Below are 22346 nucleotides of genomic sequence, written 5' to 3' on the forward strand. Positions count from 1 at the left end.
ACCTAAATTTGGTATTCCTGTGCACACTGATGCATTGTTTACTAGTTTGTAAAATATCAGTATTTTAAGAATATTAGTTCTTGTAAAAATGGATTCAAATACTGGCTTGGTCTAGCATCAGGAGGAGGTGCACGTTTAGGGCCGGGCGTTTCAAGGAATGCAGGAGAGGGATAAAATTGCATGTCGTGATCGGACTGAATTTTACGGAAATCGGGAATCTGGTCATCATCGTCAGTACTGTCTCCGTCAATTCCATCATTATTCCCGTCACTATCATTACCGTCTTTATCCGAAATTTCATGCATCACTGTCACACGAGTAAGTCGGATAACAACCACAATCGTCATTGTTTGAAACGTTACCGGCATTATTATTACTCTCAGTATCATCTGAATCGTCACCTGACTCGATATAATCAGAATCAACACTCAATTAATCAATATATTTTACCAAATCGTCATCAATTTAAAACATAATACGAGAACTAGTCGCCATTATTACGAACACATGGTCTACAGGTACGCGCCAAACAGCTGAAATAGAAAAAATCATAACATCAGCACAACATGTCGCACAGAGATTCTGGTGGTAGATTTAGAAACTATGTAGTATCTACTACAGGGTGATGCTGACTGGAGCTGCCATCTGTCAGATATGTGCAAACTATTACGACTTACATAGACAGCTGCAACACGGAGCGCGATCGCGCTCGTGGCACTTTTCGCTAGGCTACACAGGAGCGCGATCGCACTCCCCGGCAGTCTAAGAGTTAATATATCTTATGAATAAAAGTTACACCTTCCCGTTTTTTTTCTTTTTTTTTCTAGTGGCTTTACGTTGTACCGACACAATAGGTCTTATACGATGGGTTAGGAAAGGCCTGGGAGTTGGAAGGAAGTGGCCTTGGCCTTAAGTAAGGTACAGCCCCAGCATTTGCCTGGTGTGAAAATGGGAAACCACGGAAAACCATCTTCAGGTCTGCCGACCCACTATCTCCCAGATGCAAACTCACAGCCACGCACCTCCAACCGCACAGCCAACTCGCCCGGTTTTTCCAGGTTTTATACGGCCTTTGAATGGAATCAAAACAGGTATTGTAGTGTTTCCTTACAAATCGCACTGAGTGCAGTTGCAGCTAGCAGTTATACTTTGATATCTATGGATCTACATACTCTTGAGAAAGCATACAATTGTCCAAAATGAATCACTATCAATAGTGCCATAGGCCCTCATTCCATATGAGCACTGCGAAGAGGTTTTGAATTTAATTCAGGCTTTTGGCATGGATTCTAGGGATCAGATATTCCATAACACACCCCCTCCCCCTATGCTGCTGATCTACATTCTGATGGTAAAAATATTTTCAACAAACAGGATTCTAACTGTCTAACCACAGTATCAGACCATAAGGAATTGACGTGTAAACGATCATGGCCACTATGTTGACTTCTCTATGTTGTCTTTATCGACAGTCAAAAAGCCCAGAATGGTAAAAAAATAATTTATTCCTTTCACTGAAAGATAGTATTTTTCATTGAATACTTCACGTAAGATGGTTATCATTGTATTGTTCTTGTAACCCATAACTGGTAGATACCAGTTTGAGTCTCAAGTATATCTGCAGAAGGCAAAGAAGCCAGGATGTGCGCAGTTCAACATCATGCCAATAGATACACCTGTGTACCAACGTCATAATGGCAAATATGCAACAACAACTTTGCTGACAAACATATTTTTCTTTTAAAAGAGTACAGAAGTCATGGTCATGAGTGGTTCATTGTATTTTTCCTGTAAAGAAAACACAACAATCTATAACTGGTGCCAATTTCAGCAGTTGAAACCTTCTTGTGAATGACAGGCAAAACTACGGGTTTTATATATAGGGATTTTTCTGTGTAATCAATGCACGTTCTTTATCCCCATTTTTTTAACAAACATCTATGATGAGGAAAAAATTAGATACATGCATCATCTCGAATGCCAAACATTCAGTAGCACCAATAACGATACAGCAAACGATGTATCAATGGGCTCGCTACAAACAAGTCTAAGTCAGCTGTGTAACTTGCTTAACAAAACACATACAATGTACTGTACGGTTACAATAGATATGGTGACTTAAAACTGTAAATAAAGTTCATCAACAGTAATTGATAAAACAAAACATTGCTAACATTTTATTGCTACTATTCACATACAGAATTTTCTATCAGTTTCAACATCGCTGTCACCATTCATCACAGACTGACAAACACATTAAAAAAAAAAGAATTGTGATTAGAATTTTCACACAATCTTGTTTTAAACCTTGAACTGGAACACAACTACTCTGTCCTTCATTTCTCATCATTGTAAATGAAATTACTACATACACTGCAAATACTGCACATTGTCATTCCCATTACGCATGCTATCGAAATAATGGCTATCCTTCGCAAAACGTGTACTGTGTCGTCAGCACCACTGAGTCTGCATCCACTGATCTCTGTTTACTAGTTTTAATGCATACAGTAGAACCTCGATGCATCGTTCCCAGAATTGTAATTTTCCCATATGCATCGTTCAATTTATTTAATCCCAAAAATGTCCCATATAAACCAATGTTAAATTCCCCGCATCTATGAACCATTATTTTTTCGCATCGATCATAAAAAAATTACTAGTCCTCAGCCACAATTTTCCCGCATGGATCGTTTATGAGAAAAATATACGCAAACGTTCGTTTGAATTTAAAGCGGCATGGAATAGAGGCAATCAGTTACGCAAGAATGTACGAGCTACGAGCGATTAGGTGTTTCTAAGCTTGAGCAAGTTTCTCGGCTGGAGCAAGGTTCATGTAGGCTGGACTGCAGTGCGCAGATTATTTACGCACAAACACGCTATATAGGCTTAACCACGCCTATGAGCTTCCTGATGCCAAGGCTTCTGCTCGAAGCACCGAGCCATCAAGATGCTGTTTCATTTCATTCTGAGTGGTCCTGTGCGTATCTTGGTTGTGTGTGGCGATTACAATTTTATCTTTCATTCATAATTACATTGTTTTCTCATTTTAGTTCCTGTGTATTATTGTTATTCATGACATGTCCCGCCCCGTGAAAAAAGTAAAAACTCTGGAAGAACGACGGAAAATTATAGAAGAAGTTGAATCAAATCCGTTCGAAAAACGAGTAGATACAGCTTCACAATTAAGTATTTATTTATTTTCCACCTAGTCGATACAATGATTGCTTAAGGCAATTTTTAATGGTCAAAAGTGGTACATGTTTCGTATATTATCAACATCTTCAGCCACATAACACTGTTTAGATGAAAAATATATAAAATTGACAAAGTAATGCTTTGGAGGAAGTGTCCTTAAAATTAACATAAGATTGACAACATTAAAACAAACAAATAACTCAAGAGAAAATATATAAATTATTTCTACAATAGAAAGCAGTCGTCAAGGAAACACTTGTACAATATTCTATAGAGAATATGTCCTAATGAATATTCTTTTCTTAATAATTCATGAAAAAAGGTCAATTTATAAATAAAATAAAAAAATACAATTTATAAGTAATTATCAAAATGAAGAAATCCAGAAATCACAGTGTGGCTCTTATTATTAATGCAGATGAAAATATAACTAATTCCTAGTTGTCAAATCTTATTAGGCCTGCTTTCGTTTGGAACAGTAACTCCTGCCATTCTTTCACAGTTTTGCGTCGAGTGTAATATTGATGATGCGTTCTTCCTTGCTCTTGAACTTGAGGAGGCGGAGGAGCGGGGGATATAGGCGTGTCAAGAACTTCCTTGCTGTCACGTATAGCTTCAACTGAGGAGGAATAAGTTGTAGGGCTATCTGTAGGTGGAGAAATTCCAATTCTTTTTTTGTGATCTTTCTCAAGCATTTTCAAATATACCAGAATTTGATAATATAATGGATTCTTATATTCTACAGCCTCATTAAGGTTATCATTTTTCTTTACAAGTTGGTCTAGATGAATGTATAGATCTTCATAAGTGTTCATTAAGCTGCCTTTTTTAACTTTTTTATGATGGTCAGGTCTTGTTCTATGTTGGTAAAATTATGTGGCTGAAGATGTTGATAATATACGAAACATGTACCACTTTTGACCATTAAAAATTGCCTTAAGCAATCATTGTATCGACTAGGTGGAAAATAAATAAATACTTAATTGTGAATCTATTGAAGTGCGATACGGACCATGAAGCTGATTTTATGTAATAGATACAGCTTAACGTCTTGAGTTAGTGCCTACAACTTTACACTCCATATTTGCTAAGAAGAATGAGATAAGAGAGCAAATTGATAATTGTGCCAGTAAAAAAAAAAAAGGAAGAGAATCTACATGTAGGATGCTAAAGAGTTTATTGTGTCCCCTATTCAACACATTTAATTTTTTTATTAATTTAGGAATTTATTACCATTCCCATTTGAGACATGTTTCGCCCTTCTTCGAGGGCATCATCAGTCATAGTACCACCTCAAGCCATAAATCAGGTACCTGATTAGTAATTAAAACGGATATGCTAAGATACAAACTAAACATATTACAATGGAAAAAACAAATATACAAAGCAATGTTCAGTGATAATACAGATAAACAATATATGTTTATAGACACAGTAATCGGCACCAAAGCGTAAAATCACAGGGTATTTTAGCAGTGTCCAGCAGTGGTGGTCCGAAGAATAATTGACGCTAATCTATAGAAAATCATAGGAAAGTATAAAGTTTTTACATATATTTACATGAAAGCAGTTTGGGGAGATAGGGTATAAAGTGTCTGGCGTCAATGTTCATAACACTAATTACTGCCGTTGGTTGAACGAACACAGTTTGACAGGGTAATTATACAGTAATTTTACAATATTCCATTGAACAGATGGGAAATTACAGGCTTATAATACATATTTACAAAAGAGCAGCCTGAGGAGAAAAGATACAAAATATCTGGCACCAAGTGCGTCTCATTGTTTCAGCCATTGGTTGACGATTGCAGCATTAACACTATACAGTAATATGCAAAGTGGTCTAACCTCAGTTCATAACCGTTGGGGGCTGGGAATAATATTCCACCGTTTTTTCAAGAATGTCAAATGAGGTTCTATAGGTGTAGTCATATTGGAAGTTGTCTGGTTGAAGTCCCGGGTTCAGAATATGGCTACATAAACACGGTGAATTTGGTTGGCATGGAAGGTAACTCTTTGGGTGTCATGACGCTTAGGTATAAATTTAGTGTACTCAAAACGGAAGGTCATTGAGTATGCGGTGCATTGTGATGGCGGTTATTTGTTGATAATTGTATTTTCAGGGAATATGTTGCCGGGTCATAATCTTTCACCTTTTGAGTTCTGTTAACTTCATGATAACTTTGAATACTATGTGAAAATATCAGTGTGAGAATGCTGGTGAGACTAAACTGATATTATGCCGTAAATTAAAACATGAAGGACATCGGGATGAAGTTTTTGTTTTGTGATGCTGGCCTAGCGAAATAGAATGGAGCTGCTTATGGTATAATCCGCGGTGGAGGGATTAAATGTAAAAATACACTACTACAGAGTCGGAGCGTCATAGCCAGGACAAGATATCTTCTTTACAGTTTGTGAAGTGGAGCCGTAATGGCACGCCATATTGGTGTCGGTGCGTGCTGGATTCTAGTGTGTAGTTCAAAGTTGTGTTGGATGGAGTGGAAGTTATCTGTAATCGAGATATTATTAAATTGGATTGTAAAGAAAAGATCTAGGTAAGTAAAGAAGAGTAAATGTTAGTGTTACATACCCGATGTGTCGCTGAGAAGCTACTTTTTGGTGAGTGTTGACTGACTATGAAAGAGCCTCAGCCGGTATTCTGTGCATGTGTTTGTGCGTTTGGCGACAGGGCATGGGGAGCTTTGGTACCCGGCAACATACTCCCTGAAAATACAATTATCAACAAATAACCGCCGTCACAATGCACCGCATACTCAATGACCTTTCGTTTTGACTACACTAAATTTATACCTAAGCATCACGACACCCAAAGAGTTTCCTTCCATGCCAACCAAATTCACCGTGCCTTTGGAGCCATATTCTGAACTCGGGACTCCAACCAGACAACTTCCAATACGACTACGCCTATAGAACCTCATTTGACATTCTTGAAAAAACGGAGGAATATTATTCCTAGCCCCCAATGGTTATGAACTGAGGTTAAACCACTCTGCATATTACTGTATAGTGTTAATGCTGCAATCGTCAACCAACGGCTGAAACAATGAGACGCACTTGGTGCCAGATATTTTGTATTTTTTCTCCCCAAGCTGCTCTTTTGTAAATATGTATTATAAGCCTGTAATTTCCCATCTGTTCAATGGAATATTGTAAAATTACTGTATAATTACCCTGTCAAACTGTGATCGTTCAACCAACGGCAGTAATTAGTGTTATGAACATTGACGCCAGACACTTTGACGCTGCTGGACACTGTTAAAATACCCTGTGAATTTACGCTTTGGTGCCGACTACTGTGTCTATAAAAATATGTTGTTTATCTGTATTATCACTGAACATTGCTTTGTATTTTTTTTTCCATTGTAATATGTTTAGTTTGTATCTTAGCATTTACATTTTAATTACTACTCAGGTACCTGATTTATGGCTTGAGGTGGTACTATGACTGATGATGCCCCCAAAGAAGGGCGAAACATGTCTCAAATGGAAATGGTAATAAATTACTAAATTTAAAAAAATTTAAATGTATTGAATAGGCGACACAATAAACCCTTTAGCATCCTACATATAGTATCTTCAATATGGATAACAATGATACTTATCATTTGCAATGCCAAAGCCAACCAGGCTACAGTGAAAACCAACAAGTACCTAAACCTCAAGGTAAAAATCAGCAAAATTTCCAAAGATATTAATTTCCTTAAAGAATGTGTTAAACTAAATTTAGTACCTAAATTTTTGAAACCACTACAAAGGAAAAACATTCCATCTCAAAATTCAACAACCGCCCAAAACAAAGTGAATAACATCTGGTTGAAAGACGAGATTTAACAACTACACAGGAAAAATTCATTCTTGAATTTACAGTTGTATCGAACACACTTAACCCTTGCACAACATTTATCCCCACTCGAATGGCAATCATTCCTAAGACATACCGACAACAAGTTAACTATTGTACTGGAAAGGAAACAAAGAACATTAAACCTCAAACTAGCCCATCTGAAGGGAACTAAACCAAGCACATCAAACCACAATAAGAACATTAAGTTTGCATCCATTATTTCAAACAACACCCCTACTACTGTTAATTTGTCTGATACCACTTTCTCTGACAATGAAATGAGCCTCCTAAACAGAGGCCTAAAACATAATTGGCCTAACCCCAATATGATCGATGACCTAACCACCACTATCGCAGAAGTAGAATCCAACCTCAATAAACAAATTACCATAGAAAAACAAAACGATGTCAGATACGAAATAAAAAAGAAACTACCCTCCCTGGTTAAAGGGATTAAAATCAACAAAAACACTATCCTCTCAAAACAAATCTATGATTTAAAGACCAAAATAAACACCAATAACGTTATAGTGACAAAAGCCGACAAAGGTAATACAACTGTACTCATTAACAAACAGGACTACATAAAAAAAACTGAAGAATTATTTTCCGACATAACCTACACCATCATCAACAAAGAGCCTATACCAAAAGTACAACGCAGTTTAAAAACCCTTCTCAAAAATTCAACTCTCCTCCTAAATGATCATGAAATCTTCAAACTAATCAATATGAGTCCAACGTTACCCACAGCCAAATCCTTACCTAAAAACCCACAAAAAAAGACATCCCCATCCGACCAATTATTAACAGTAGAAACAGTCCAACATACAAAGCTTCAAGATTTCTGCACTACTTTCTCAAAAAATATTACAAATTCAACAACAAAAACCCCATTATGAACTAAACTGACCTTTGTGAAACCTTAAATAAATTTACACTGCTACCAAACCACATTCTATGTTCCTTTTATATCACTAACATGTATCCGAACATCCCAGTTCTTGAAACCATCAGCATCATAATAAACAACCTCTCCAAACACAGTGGACGAAGCAAAATTGAAATCGAAGAATTTATTAAAATATTAACTTTTGTTTTGAACAATAATTACTTCACGTTCAACAACAAGATATACCACCAAAAAGGCTTAGCTATGGGAGACCCTATTTCTGGAATTCTAGCGAACATCTACATGGACAATTTAGAACACAATGAAATAATAAATTCCATTAAAGGTACTCATCTTTGGCTGTGGACTAAGCAAAATTGAAATCGAAGAATTTATTAAAATATTAACTTTTGTTTTGAACAATAATTACTTCACGTTCAACAACAAGATATACCACCAAAAAGGCTTAGCTATGGGAGACCCTATTTCTGGAATTCTAGCGAACATCTACATGGACAATTTAGAACACAATGAAATAATAAATTCCATTAAAGGTACTCATCTTTGGCTCTGCTATGTTGATGACACTTTAGTCATCATCAACAAACAGTGCAATAGCAGCGACAACATCCTCACATTTTTAAACACTTTGGACAACAATATAAAATTCACAAAGGAAGATGAGAAAAACAGATCTATTCACTTTTTTAGACATCAACATCACACAAATGGACAACACATTTGATTTTCAGATATACAGAAAACCCTCCATCACTCCGCTAACAATAAACAATAATTTTTTGCACCCCAACTCTCATAAACAAGCCTCTTAATACAGTTTAATTTATAGAGCTTTAAAAATTCCCCTTTCACCTAACAATTTTAAAAAAGAACTTAATTAAATAAAAGAAATAGCCAAATTCAATGGCTTCAACACCAACACGATCAACAGGATCATCAACAAAGTAAAACTAAAATTAACAACACAGCTTTCCCCAATAAACCCAAATACGCAACTTTCACATATACCAATCCAGTTATCCACCAGATAGCCAACCCCCTGAAAAAACATGAGGTCAACATCGCATTCAAAACACAGAATACAAACCAGAACATAATTTGCAACCAAAACTCTGTCAACCTAAGAAATAATCGCTACGCAGGCTCAGGTATTTACAAACTCACCTGGTCACAATGCAATTGCTTGTATAATGGACAAACTGGCCAAAGCTTCCAAACCCGATATTTAGAACACTATAATGTCCAAAGACATAACAAAATTTTCTGCAAAGAGTACCCACATGAGAGACAATGGCCACCACTTCACTACAATAGAACAAGATTTTAAAATCCTAAAAAGAGTTGAGAAAGGCAAACTAATGACTGAATTTGAGAACCTATACGTCTTTCTAGACCAACACTTCAATAAACAAAAAAACCTCAACGAGATAATAATAATAACAATAACAATAATAATAATAATAATAATAATAATAATAATAATAATAATAATAATACAAAAAATTACTTTTCAAGGCAACAACTTTTCTGAAATCTTTAATACCACATCACCTAACTCTCCCCGCACCTTGACAGGCACCCCCCTCCCCTCTTTCCACCAATTCACCCACACACAATGACAGCAAGCCCATGCCTCCACCCACCCAAGCACTTCCCCCTCCACTACGACCCCATAGATACAATACGAGAAATAAAAACCACAAGACCATCAAAAACACAACAACATCCAACATAAATAAATAACATCTCAACTGCATTAGGGGGAAAAAAAAAAGACATCAACACTATCCACATAATTTTCGTGTCCATACACTCCCCCGCCCACCACCACCACCCCCCTTTCTCTTTTTTCAACTCAACACATTATCAACCAACACTCCCAACACATTACCAGCTGACCCCTTCACCCTAACCCCCCCCCCCCCCCAATGCCGCAACTCTTCTCTGCGCATGATCCTCACCCAGCTCCTCCCTACCAAAGCTCCTCACGCCCCGTCGCCAAACGCACAAACACATGCACAGAATACCGGCTGAGGCTCTTTCATAGTCAGTCAACACTCACCAAAAAGTAGCTTCGCAGCGACACATCGGGTATGTAACACTAACATTTACTCTTCTTTACTTACCTAGATTTTTTCTTTACAAACCAATTTAATAATAACATCTCGATTACAGATAACTTCCACTCCATCCAACACAACTTTGAAATACACACTAGAATCCAGCACGCACCGGCACCAATATGGCGTGCCATTACGGCTCCACTTCACAAACTGTAAAGAAGATATCTTGTCCTGGCTATGACGCTCCGACTCTGTAGTAGTGTATTTTTACATTTAATCCCTCCACCGCGGATTATACCATAAGCAGCTCCATTCTATTTCACTAGGCCAGCATCACAAAACAAAAACTTCATCCCGATGTCCTTCATGTTTTAATTTACGGCATAATATCAGTTTAGTCTCACCAGCATTCTCACACTGATATTTTCACATAGTATTCAAAGTTATCATGAAGTTAACAGAACTCAAAAGGTGAAAGATTATGACCCGGCAACATATTCCCTGAAAATACAATTATCAACAAATAACCGCCATCACAATGCACCACATACTCAATGACCTTCCGTTTTGACTACACTAAATTTATACCTAAGCGTCACGACACCCAAAGAGTTTCCTTCCATGCCAACCAAATTCACCGTGCTTATGGAGCCATATTCTGAACCCGGGACTTCAACCAGACAACTTCCAATATGACTACACCTATAGAACCTCATTTGACATTCTTGAAAAAACGGTGGAATATTATTCCCAGCCCCCAACGGTTATGAACTGAGGTTAGACCACTCTGCATATTACTGTACAGTGTTAATGCTGCAATCGTCAACCAACGGCTGAAGCAATGAGACGCACTTGGTGCCAGATATTTTGTATCTTTTCTCCTCAGGCTGCTCTTTTGTAAATATGTATTATAAGCCTGTAATTTCCCATCTGTTCAATGGAATATTGTAAAATTACTGTATAATTACCCTGTCAAACTGTGTTCGTTCAACCAACGGCAGTAATTAGTGTTATGAACATTGACGCCAGACACTTTATACCCTTTCTCCCCAAACTGCTTTCATGTAAATATATGTAAAAACTTTATACTTTCCTATGATTTTCTATAGATTAGCGTCAATTATTCTTCGGACCACCACTGCTGGACACTGCTAAAATACCCTGTGATTTTACGCTTTGGTGCCGACTACTGTGTCTATAAACATATATTGTTTATCTGTATTATCACTGAACATTGCTTTGTATATTTGTTTTTTCCACTGTAATTGTTACCGTGTTTTAGCGGTAGGTAGAGGTGAAAGAAGGTGCGGGCGTGAACAGGTCTCAAACTACGGAATCAAAGTTAATGTAAAATTTAACAAGGTTATATTTTCTTTTTAAAATGAAGAAATAACAAGCATTGCAGGTACAAAGTAGCAAGTCAACAAAATGTAGGTACAATATTTACTGGATTTGGGCTCAGCGCCCTTACTTCACAATTCGTGGGCAATCAGCCCAACCTTACTTCAAAATAAGTTTTACCAGAGGGGCAGAAAACCCCATTCATGTTCAGGAGCACTTGCTCCAAATTACACAGAAAAGCCTCCTCGAGGCATACAACACTCAATTTTCGAAAAAGAGCCACTCGCTCTCAACTTTAAGCCTCTCAAAGGCCACACCAAACTCCACCTTCAAGTTGTCAGTTGTCCCCTCAGGACATAGACACAGGGGTAACATACCCAACCTACTGAGGTCAATTAAATGGAAAAGGGGTAATTACAATGACCTCTAAAGAAACAATTTGAGAGGAGGCGATCTGCACTCCTAATGTATTTGTTTCAAAACCTAATTTGGCTCTAGGCCACTGATGCAAGGGCTAATCCCATACTACGGAGGTGACTTTAGAAAAGAAACAAATTTACATAATGTTAAGGAAGAATAGGTTGAGAAAATAAGTTCACCTCAAAACAATATGAGTGGGAGCTCGAGAGGGTTAAGCACTCTCTATCCCAATATGTAGTTTAAAAGATAGAATAGATACAAGTTTCTTTACATTTTAAGGAAGGTTACATAATGGAAAAACTTCGGACCCGCCCCGAGAGTTAAACTGCTGAGCTAGCAAAGAAGGAAGTTATTAATTGGCCATTACCTTGTTGTTGGCCGCTGCCGAAGAAAGAGGCGCTTCCCGCCCCCTGCTATGTACTTTACACACTGAAAGATGGAACAGAAGTGACCCGGAGACCCTAAAATCAGCAGTTTATACACTCTCGCGGAAGGTTCGAGGCGTTAGGGGAATGAGAACACCCTCCCACAAACTCTTTATTGGGTAGGATACAGCAACATATTCAAGTTGGGGGAAGATACATCCGATTGGTCAGAAATTAATAAAAGAAATTCGGGATTGGCAAAATACAAAACAAGGGGAAAGATAGGGGTATACAGCCAACTTAAACAATAACAGAAAGAAATTTAACAAGAAACAAACTTTAGAAATAAAAATTTCTCCAAAAAATAGTTCTTTCACTCCGCACTAGGGTGCACTATTGTTGATCTTCAGTAGTGTCCTCTAGAAGAGAAAGTTCACACTTCTTACTCCAAGCAAAACAAAAATACGTCGAAAATGACACAGTTCAAAAACTCTAAAATTTCCAGGTAGTGACATCTTCTGAGAAACTAGAAAATTAATACCGTAGATAAAGTTCAGACTTCCTCCAGCAGAGGAGTTTCAACTGGCGCACATTTTGAATTAGCGGCGTGGAGGTGTACCGCCCGGTACAGACCTCCCCCCCCCAAAAGTTCCTCCAGGGGTGACACATGAAATCTGTTTGAAACAAGGTCCAAGTTATGATGTGGATATGAAGATTGATTGCAGAAGCATTTATAAGATTTTCTTAATTTGGTTTGATTCAGTTTCAAAAAATTTTGTAGTAACAGCGGAAGTACTGTTTTAATGTTTGTAGAAGGTTGAATTGAGAAGGAAAACTTTAGTTTTAAAGTTGAGGAAAAATTTTCTAAGTCCACCAGATTTTGTTGTTGAATTCCCAAGTGTAGTCATTGCTTATAGTAACTGTCCAAGTAGTTGATGTTGATTAAGTTGGATGGCCAGACCGGCCGTTGCAGCTTGCGTCCAAAGGAGGCCGCTCGGACCCCACAAGTACCCTGAGATACCGCTCGCCCGCACTATGAGGGGAGCAGTGGTGTTGAAGCACGCCGTGCCCGCGGTGAACATATACAGGCTGCGGGCAAGTAGCAGGTCGTGCGCCGCACATCAGCCTTGGCCGGGTGGAGAGCTCCGGCTCGCCGTGCACATGTCATCCTCGCTGGGGTCGAGGGGGCCCTTCCTCTAGCCCAGTCGCGGCACGGCGCCGCACGGCTGCGGGGACACTGAAACATTAAAACTAGGCGGCAGAATTTGTTGGACCATCATCTTTTTTTAAGGCACAGGCTTGGTGGAGAGGTTGAGGGGCCAGCGGCGTGCAGATATCCATGGCATTTAATATAAGCAAGCCACAGTGTGTATAGCAGGAGACGGGAGCGTGGTAATGGCCGTGGTACGGACAGAATGGCAGTTTAACGGTGCGGGGAGGGTTTACAAAAATACTTACATATGAAACAAAATATTATAGAAGGGGCAGAAAGCCTACAAAGTGAAAACTCAAAAAAAAATATAACCATCATATTCCTTTCACGATTATATGAAGCAAGTTAACACAGAAATTACACCGGTTTCATCTGGGACAGGTGAACCCTAAATATCCTCTCAGTGGCTGGATTGCTTAATAACAACGTAACCGGCGTAAGAAAATCGAGAATGATACAAGGCCCATGAAATCTGGGGGCAAGCTTGCCCGCGGGAACAAAGTTCTTGACCATAACTTGGTCACCTACCTTCAAAGGGGTGGGTCTCCGTCCACGATCATACCTTTCCCTAACCTTTTCATGAGACACTTTAAGATTGGCTTTAGCCTTCTTCCAAAGATCTTTAATGTTGTCCGGATCTATTGTCTCAGGTAGAATGTCACTCAGAGACCAGAGGTTAGAGAGCGGCGTGTTGGGAACGAACTTAAACATCAAAGAAGCTGGAGTAAACTTATGAGATTCATGAACCGCCGAATTCAAAGCAAAAGCTAACCAATGCAGGGACGTGTCCCACCTGGAATGATCTTCATGATGATAGGCAATAAGCGCGGACCTGAGATTACGGTTAACCCGTTCAGCCAGAGATGGTTGAGGGTAATAAGCAGAAGTAGTTACATGAGAGATGGACAAGTCAAAACAGAATTTACGAAAAAGATTTGATGTAAAAGCCTTAGCATTATCAGATACAATATATTGACACGGACCAAAAGAAGCAAATATAGAATTTAGACAAGTAATGGTGGACTGAGCAGTAGCCAGCTTAGTCGGAAATAACCAGGAAAATCTTGTGAAACCATCTACGCATATAAAGATGAACTTGTTGGCATTTCCCTTTGACTGGGGGAAGGGTCCTACATAATCAATATACAGGCGTTCCATGGGGCGCGACGCTTGATGCGAAGACAGAAGGCCTACCTTGGTGGACATGGTTGGTTTACTGAGCAAACAAGATTTACAAGCTTTTACTAGTTCACGGATTTCACCGTCCATACCCTTCCAGATGAACCTTTCACGAATCTTTTCACGAGTTTTAAACATTCCAAGATGCCCCCCTAATGGGGTCTCATGATAATATTTGAAGATCATAGGCACAAGAACAGCTGGAACGACAACCTTCATCATCTTATCATGCCTCGAAGGGCAACATAGAACCCCATTCCTCAGAACATAAGGGACAACATGTTCCCCAGAAGAAAGGGTTTCCATTATCGGAGCCAGCGTCGGATCTTCACGTTGGTATTTCTCGATATCCCTAAAGAGCATGGGAGCATCTGTTAAGATGGCATTAACATCAGATAGCATGGACTCGGGAGGAGATGAACTATCGACCGGTTCATGGTTCTCAACGTCGTTGGAAAACATACGGCTGAGTCCATCAGCAACAACATTTTCGGTCCCTCGGATATGCCAGACGTCGAATTGGAAGGCAGAAATACGGATGGCCCAACGGGCTATACGACCAGTACGACGCGGCCTACCTAAAACCCAGCTTAAGGCTTGATTATCTGTCTCCAAGTCGAATTTGACATGTTCCAGATAGAGACGGAACTTTTCTAAGGCAAATAAAACTGCCAAACCTTCGAGCTCATAGATGGAATACTTGGCTTCTTGAGCTGATAGAGTCCTAGATGCATAGGCGATGGGTCGCCTCCCTAGTTCAGTCTCTTGAAGAAGAACTGCAGCTACTGCTGACGACGACGCGTCGGTTTGGACGATGAATTTCTTTGAGAAATCAGGCATAGCAAGGACAGGGGCATTACAGAGAGCTAATTTAAGATCTTCAAAAGCGGCTTGTTGAGAAGGTCCCCACTCGAATTTGATGCCTTTCCTACGAAGAAGGTTCAAGGGCGCCGCTCTATTAGCGAAGTTAGGAATAAACTTCCTGAAGAAATTCACCATACCAATGAACCTGGCGATACCTTTAATGTCCTTGGGAGGTTTAAAATCACGGATGGCCTGTGTTCTAGAATGATCGACTGCTACACCATCAGGTGACACAATATGCCCTAGGAATGACATAGAGGGCTTAGCAAAGGCAACCTTGGACAACTTGACGGTTAACCCAGCCTTACGAAGGCGATCGAGAACTTCTCGCAGATGATCTAGATGTTCTTCAAAAGTCTCTGAAAATACGACGACATCATCCAAGTAGTGATATAAGTACTCAAATTTGATGTCGGAGAAGACCCTATCTAGTAGCCTAGTGAGTACAGCTGCTCCCGTGGGGAGTCCGAAGGGCACGCGGTTGTATTCGTATAAATTCCAGTCCATGGCAAACGCTGTGAGATGTTTAGACTCTTCCGCTAGGGGAATTTGATTATAAGCCTGATTCAGGTCCAAGATAGTAAAGAACTTGGCCTTACGAAACCATGAAAAACAAGAATGAAGGTCAGGAAGGGGCACGGATTGCAACACCACCTTCCGATTGAGAGCCCTATAATCAATGACAGGCCTGAAGCCTCCTTGGGGTTTCGGGACTAGAAAAATAGGCGACGAATACGCCGACTTAGAGGGCCTAATAATACCGTCCTTCAACATCTGATCGATGATTTCTTTCAGAGCCTTCATTTTAGGTGGAGATAGCCTATATGGTGGGAAACGGACAGGAATCGAATCCGTGACCTCAATTTTGTATTCAATAAGGTCAGTAACACCAAGAGTATCAGAGAACACTTCTGGAAACGACTGACACAACTTACGAATACTATCAGCCTGCTCCTCAGGTAGATGTCTAAGGTCTAACAACATCTCATCCGGGGTAGGCGAAATAGATGAACATGATACAGAATTACACTTTAACAAGGGAATTTTACAATTGGACGCAAATTTGAATGTGCACGACCTACTCTGGAGATCGAGCACAAGACCAGTGTGAGAAATGAAGTCCGCTCCCAGTATGATGGGGCAAGACAAGTGCTTAGCCACAAACAGTTTGGTTTTCCATGTAAATTTAAAAATACGAATTTTGACCTGTACAGAACCTAGAATTTCTAATGGAGATGAATTAGCCGAAACATATTGAACAGTAGATGAGCCATAGTCAGGTAATTTACAAACAGACTTCAATTTTGAATACCATTGGTCCGAAATAATTGAACAAACACTGCCTGAATCTAATAGAGCGGTTATAGGCTCGTTATTTAACTCAATCTTAAGAAAAGGAACAGGTGCGGGGGTATCCGCCGCAATCCTAAGACATTCTTTGGGGCATTCGAAAGATGGATTTGCAAATTGAACGTTCCCTGAATTCACGACCTTTTTACCAGGGGCTGAGCCTCGGGAAGAGGGATTAGTCGACTCAGCCGAAGCCACTAGTCATTTTTTATTATTGGCATTGGTGGAGTTTGCACCAGAGGTTGAGCAGGAGGGGGTGCTATTTGAATTGGGACAATTCTTGGCGATATGTGAGAAAGCCCCACATTTAAAGCAGCCTTGTGATGAACCAGCTCCATTCCTTGTCCCACTCGACTTGAGCAATGGGCACTTGTTCCGAAGATGGTCGGGCGACCCGCAAGCATAGCATTTACGAGGTGTGACTGGTCGGCGAGGAGGAGGCCGAGGATTACCAAAAGAAGGCGGGGGTTCTTTCGCGACACGCAAGGAATCGGCGTATCTAACTCCTTCCGCAGAGACGGCCAAGGCTTCAAGTTCAGAGAAGGTTTGCGGACACGCCGCGAAACACAAATATGACCTATAGGATGGTGAAATTCCTTCTACAATAGCCTGTACAATCTGATCTTCAGGAAAATGAAGGGCAAACACCCTAGTGTAGAATTTAATATCTTGTATGAAATCAGCCAAGTTCTCATCCAAGCGCTGTACACGATAATAGTACTTCTGAATCAGAGATGACCTCGCGCGAGCAGGAATAAAATTTGCAAGCAAGTGTGCGTGAAAATCTTCAATAGATGACTGTTCAGCTATTGCTCTTACTATTTTGTCAGAGAGAATACCAATTGCATAGGGATAGATAATTTGCAAAATCTGACAAGGGGAAAGAGAAAACACAAGGGCATGATCCTGAAATTCAACTAAAAATCTTAAAAAGGAAATTACTTCACTGGTGGTATTAACGGAAAATTTAGAGATACCTCTGAGCAACACTGCCAATGGATGAGGCAGACTGCTGAACCCGGGTGACATAGTAGGTAAAGGTTTCAGTGGCAAGGAAGTTAATTCAGAACGTATATTATTCAACGATGCACGGCGTTCAGACTTGTTATCCAATGGGGCAGAGATAGTTTGAGCAGCAACGGTTATCCTATTGGCTTCTCCCTTAGGAGGCACTTCCTCGCTACCTACATTCATCGTGGTGGGTTGATCAATTTTGGGAGGAACTTCCCCAGTTAACAATTGAGTGACCTTGCTAGATAATTCAGAAATACTTTCAAGCAACGTACTAGCCTCCTTCCTCTGAACGTCATTCAACTTTAGAGACAACAGATCGTTAACTCTATTTGAAAAGTGATATAGCCTGGCTTGCACACGCTTAATTTGATTAGGAGAAGGATCATTTTCATCAAAAAAACTAACTACAGATGCTAGCCCAGTAGTATTCTCGGTGATCGTGGAAAGAGAGTCGTCAATTTCTTTCTCTCCCAAATTGGGGATGGAAATGGGCAAATCAAGGGACTCTCTAAGCTTATTGGTGTCTACCGCAACCGTGCCTCCAGATTGCACATTTCTAATAGTTAATTCGTAGATTAACTCCTCCTTGCGCAAATAGCTAAGATGGAGAACATCGCGAGGGCCGGGCATGATGACAGAACAATTTTGAAAAAATCAGAAAATTCCAGCAACTGAGAAAATTGTTAGAGTTCGGAACACAACAATGTTTAGCCGTCAAAAGGGGCTAAATTGAGACCCATTCAACCACGCTCTGCTACCACTTGTTACCGTGTTTTAGCAGTAGGTAGAGGTGAAAGAAGGTGCGGGCGTGAACGGGTCTCAAACTACGGAATCAAAGTTAATGTAAAATTTAACAAGGTTATATTTTCTTTTTAAAATGAAGAAATAACAAGCATTGCAGGTACAAAGTAGCAAGTCAACAAAATGTAGGTACAATATTTACTGGATTTGGGCTCAGCGCCCTTACTTCACAATTCGTGGGCAATCAGCCCAACCTTACTTCAAAATAAGTTTTACCAGAGGGGCAGAAAACCCCATTCGTGTTCAGGAGCACTTGCTCCAAATTACACAGAAAAGCCTCCTCGAGGCATACAACACTCAATTTTCGAAAAAGAGCCACTCGCTCTCAACTTTAAGCCTCTCAAAGGCCACACCAAACTCCACCTTCAAGTTGTCAGTTGTCCTCTCAGGACATAGACACAGGGGTAACATACCCAACCTACTGAGGTCAATTAAATGGAAAAGGGGTAATTACAATGACCTCTAAAGAAACAATTTGAGAGGAGGCGATCTGCACTCCTAATGTATTTGTTTCAAAACCTAATTTGGCTCTAGGCCACTGATGCAAGGGCTAATCCCATACTACGGAGGTGACTTTAGAAAAGAAACAAATTTACATAATGTTAAGGAAGAATAGGTTGAGAAAATAAGTTCACCTCAAAACAATATGAGTGGGAGCTCGAGAGGGTTAAGCACTCTCTATCCCAATATGTAGTTTAAAAGATAGAATAGATACAAGTTTCTTTACATTTTAAGGAAGGTTACATAATGGAAAAACTTCGGACCCGCCCCGAGAGTTAAACTGCTGAGCTAGCAAAGAAGGAAGTTATTAATTGGCCATTACCTTGTTGTTGGCCGCTGCCGAAGAAAGAGGCGCTTCCCGCCCCCTGCTATGTACTTTACACACTGAAAGATGGAACAGAAGTGACCCGGAGACCCTAAAATCAGCAGTTTATACACTCTCGCGGAAGGTTCGAGGCGTTAGGGGAATGAGAACACCCTCCCACAAACTCTTTATTGGGTAGGATACAGCAACATATTCAAGTTGGGGGAAGATACATCCGATTGGTCAGAAATTAATAAAAGAAATTCGGGATTGGCAAAATACAAAACAAGGGGAAAGATAGGGGTATACAGCCAACTTAAACAATAACAGAAAGAAATTTAACAAGAAACAAACTTTTGAAATAAAAATTTCTCCAAAAAATAGTTCTTTCACTCCGCACTAGGGTGCACTATTGTTGATCTTCAGTAGTGTCCTCTAGAAGAGAAAGTTCACACTTCTTACTCCAAGCAAAACAAAAATACGTCGAAAATGACACAGTTCAAAAACTCTAAAATTTCCAGGTAGTGACATCTTCTGAGAAACTAGAAAATTAATACCGTAGATAAAGTTCAGACTTCCTCCAGCAGAGGAGTTTCAACTGGCGCACATTTTGAATTAGCGGCGTGGAGGTGTACCGCCCGGTACAGTAATATGTTTAGTTTGTATCTTAGCATATCCGTTTTAATTACTAATCAGGTACCTGATTTATGGCTTGAGGTGGTACTATGACTGATGATGCCCTCAAAGAAGGGCGAAACATGTCTCAAATGGAAATAGTAATAAATTTCTAAATTTTTAAAAATGTAAATGTATTGAATAGGCGACACAATAAACCCTTTAGCATCCCACATATAGTATCTTCAATACGGATAACAATGATATTTATCACTTGCAAAGAGAATCTACATTCACTCAGCTAGGGAATATCCTTTTCACTTGAAGCAAGGACTTCCAATATCCCTATAGATGGAACCATATTATGGGAGAAAGCCAAGAAGATAGCTGCATTATTGAAAATTGATCATTTTACCATATCAAATGGATTGATCGCTCGATTTAAAGTGCAACATGGACTAGTCTTCAAGAAGGTTTCCAGAGAAAATGCTTCTGTGGACATGGAAGCTAAGAAGCTGTATATTGAGAGACTACCTTCGCTACTGGAGGGGTACGAGCCGCGTGACGTATATAACGCGGGCAACCGGAATTTTTTAGTGTCCTTCGGGATGGAACACTGGCGCTGAAGGGTGAATCTTGCCATGGAGCTAAAAGTTCAAAGGAACAATTAACCGTTCTGTGTGTGAACAGTGATGACAGTGAGAAGAGAGTGCCAGTCATAGTGGGAAAGTCATTAAAACCACGTTGTTTTAAGAACACAAAAAACTACCCGTGATATAACATGCACACACAAAAGATTGGATGACCACTGAAATTTTTTCACAATTTTTACGGTCATTTGATGCCTACATAGGTGCACAAGGAAGAAAAGTCATGCTCTGTGTGGATAATTGTGTCGCTCATCCCCAGAACATGTCATTTCTTCATAATGTGAAAGTTGTGTAATTCCCAGCATGTTGCAGCCTCTTGATCTTATGGTAATAAAATGCTTCAAGCAACTATACTGTAAGCGCCTAGTGCAAACTGCTGTGTGCTTGTTTGATGCCGACAAAGAAATGAGCAAGAAAACCTATTTACTACAAGCAATTCAATTCACAGTAGCAGCTTGGCGGCAGTTTCCCAACCAACTGTCATAAACTGTTTCCATAAAGGTACTTTCAGCTGTCAGCTATGCACAGCAGAAATAGACTCTGCTGAAACTCTCTGTGCTAATGGTGAAGATAGCCATGCGTCTTGGTGGGTGTGCTATTTACCAACTGATTAGCCCAACTTAGCACATGGGGGCGACACGCTGGCAACTAGGAATGAGTTAGCTGGAAAATTTATAATGTCCAATAACGGACCAACTATATTGGTATTATAAATTTATTCACTCAGAACAAATATTTCAGGATCTATTTGGGATTCAACATCTTTATCATCAGAAGATAGTGATGACAATGATGCCTTTAATGAAGAATGGGAACAATTAAAGGGTGAAAGTGAGACTGTCCACTTTGAATTTGAAGACTAAGAGCTGATCGATTATCATGTAGCGACATGTGGAGTGGAAACAATTGATGAGCTGTGTAATGATGGTGGGGAGGAGAGGAGTAAAGAAGTGGAAAAAGACGATTGTGACCCCCAAGTCGACCGAGTTTCACCAAAGCGCATGCCAGCTTAGCATGATATCGGTGATCGTGAAGAAGATAACATTATGCAAGTAGAGAACGCTTTGTTTAGTCTGAAACGCAAAGGTTTGATGAAACAAAAACCAATTCATTACTTTTTTACTAAAAGGAGCAAATAATAAAATGACAGACAGATGAAATTACACCATTTTAAAAATATTTATAACAAGATTGATACGCATTAAAATTAGCATCCTGTAACATTAATTACTCGAAGCAATATCAATTATTACCTGTCACCTGTGCTGATATTATATTCTTGGGCCTATTTGAGAGAAATAAATGAAATTAAAATATTGTGCCTACACAAATGAATGTACACAACCTAGCCAATCTTACATACATACATACATACATACATACATACATACATACATACATACATACATACATACATACATACATACATACATAATTATTATAGACTGCTATGCCTTTCAGCGTTCAGTCTGCAAGCCTCTGAGAATTTACTAAACGTCACCACAATCCTCGATTTACAACTAGTGTTTTGGCCTCATTTAGTTCTATACTTCTTATCTTTAAATCGTTAGAAACCAAGTCTAATCATCATCATCGTCTTGGTCTCCCTCTACTTCTCTTACCCTCCATAGCAAGAGTCCATTATTCTCCTAGGTAACCTATCCTCCTCCATTCGCCTCACATGACC

General features: G+C 39.6%; 1 protein-coding gene across 3 annotated transcripts in view; it reads right to left on the bottom strand.

Moving 5' to 3' along the window:
• Positions 1-22346, bottom strand: part of LOC136866601 (GTP-binding protein 10 homolog) — a 126219-nt gene that overhangs the window by 36002 nt on the left and 67871 nt on the right. The window lies entirely within an intron of this gene.

The sequence above is a fragment of the Anabrus simplex genome, chromosome 3 (assembly GCF_040414725.1).
Source record: "Anabrus simplex isolate iqAnaSimp1 chromosome 3, ASM4041472v1, whole genome shotgun sequence".
In the NCBI taxonomy this organism is placed as follows: domain Eukaryota; kingdom Metazoa; phylum Arthropoda; class Insecta; order Orthoptera; family Tettigoniidae; genus Anabrus; species Anabrus simplex.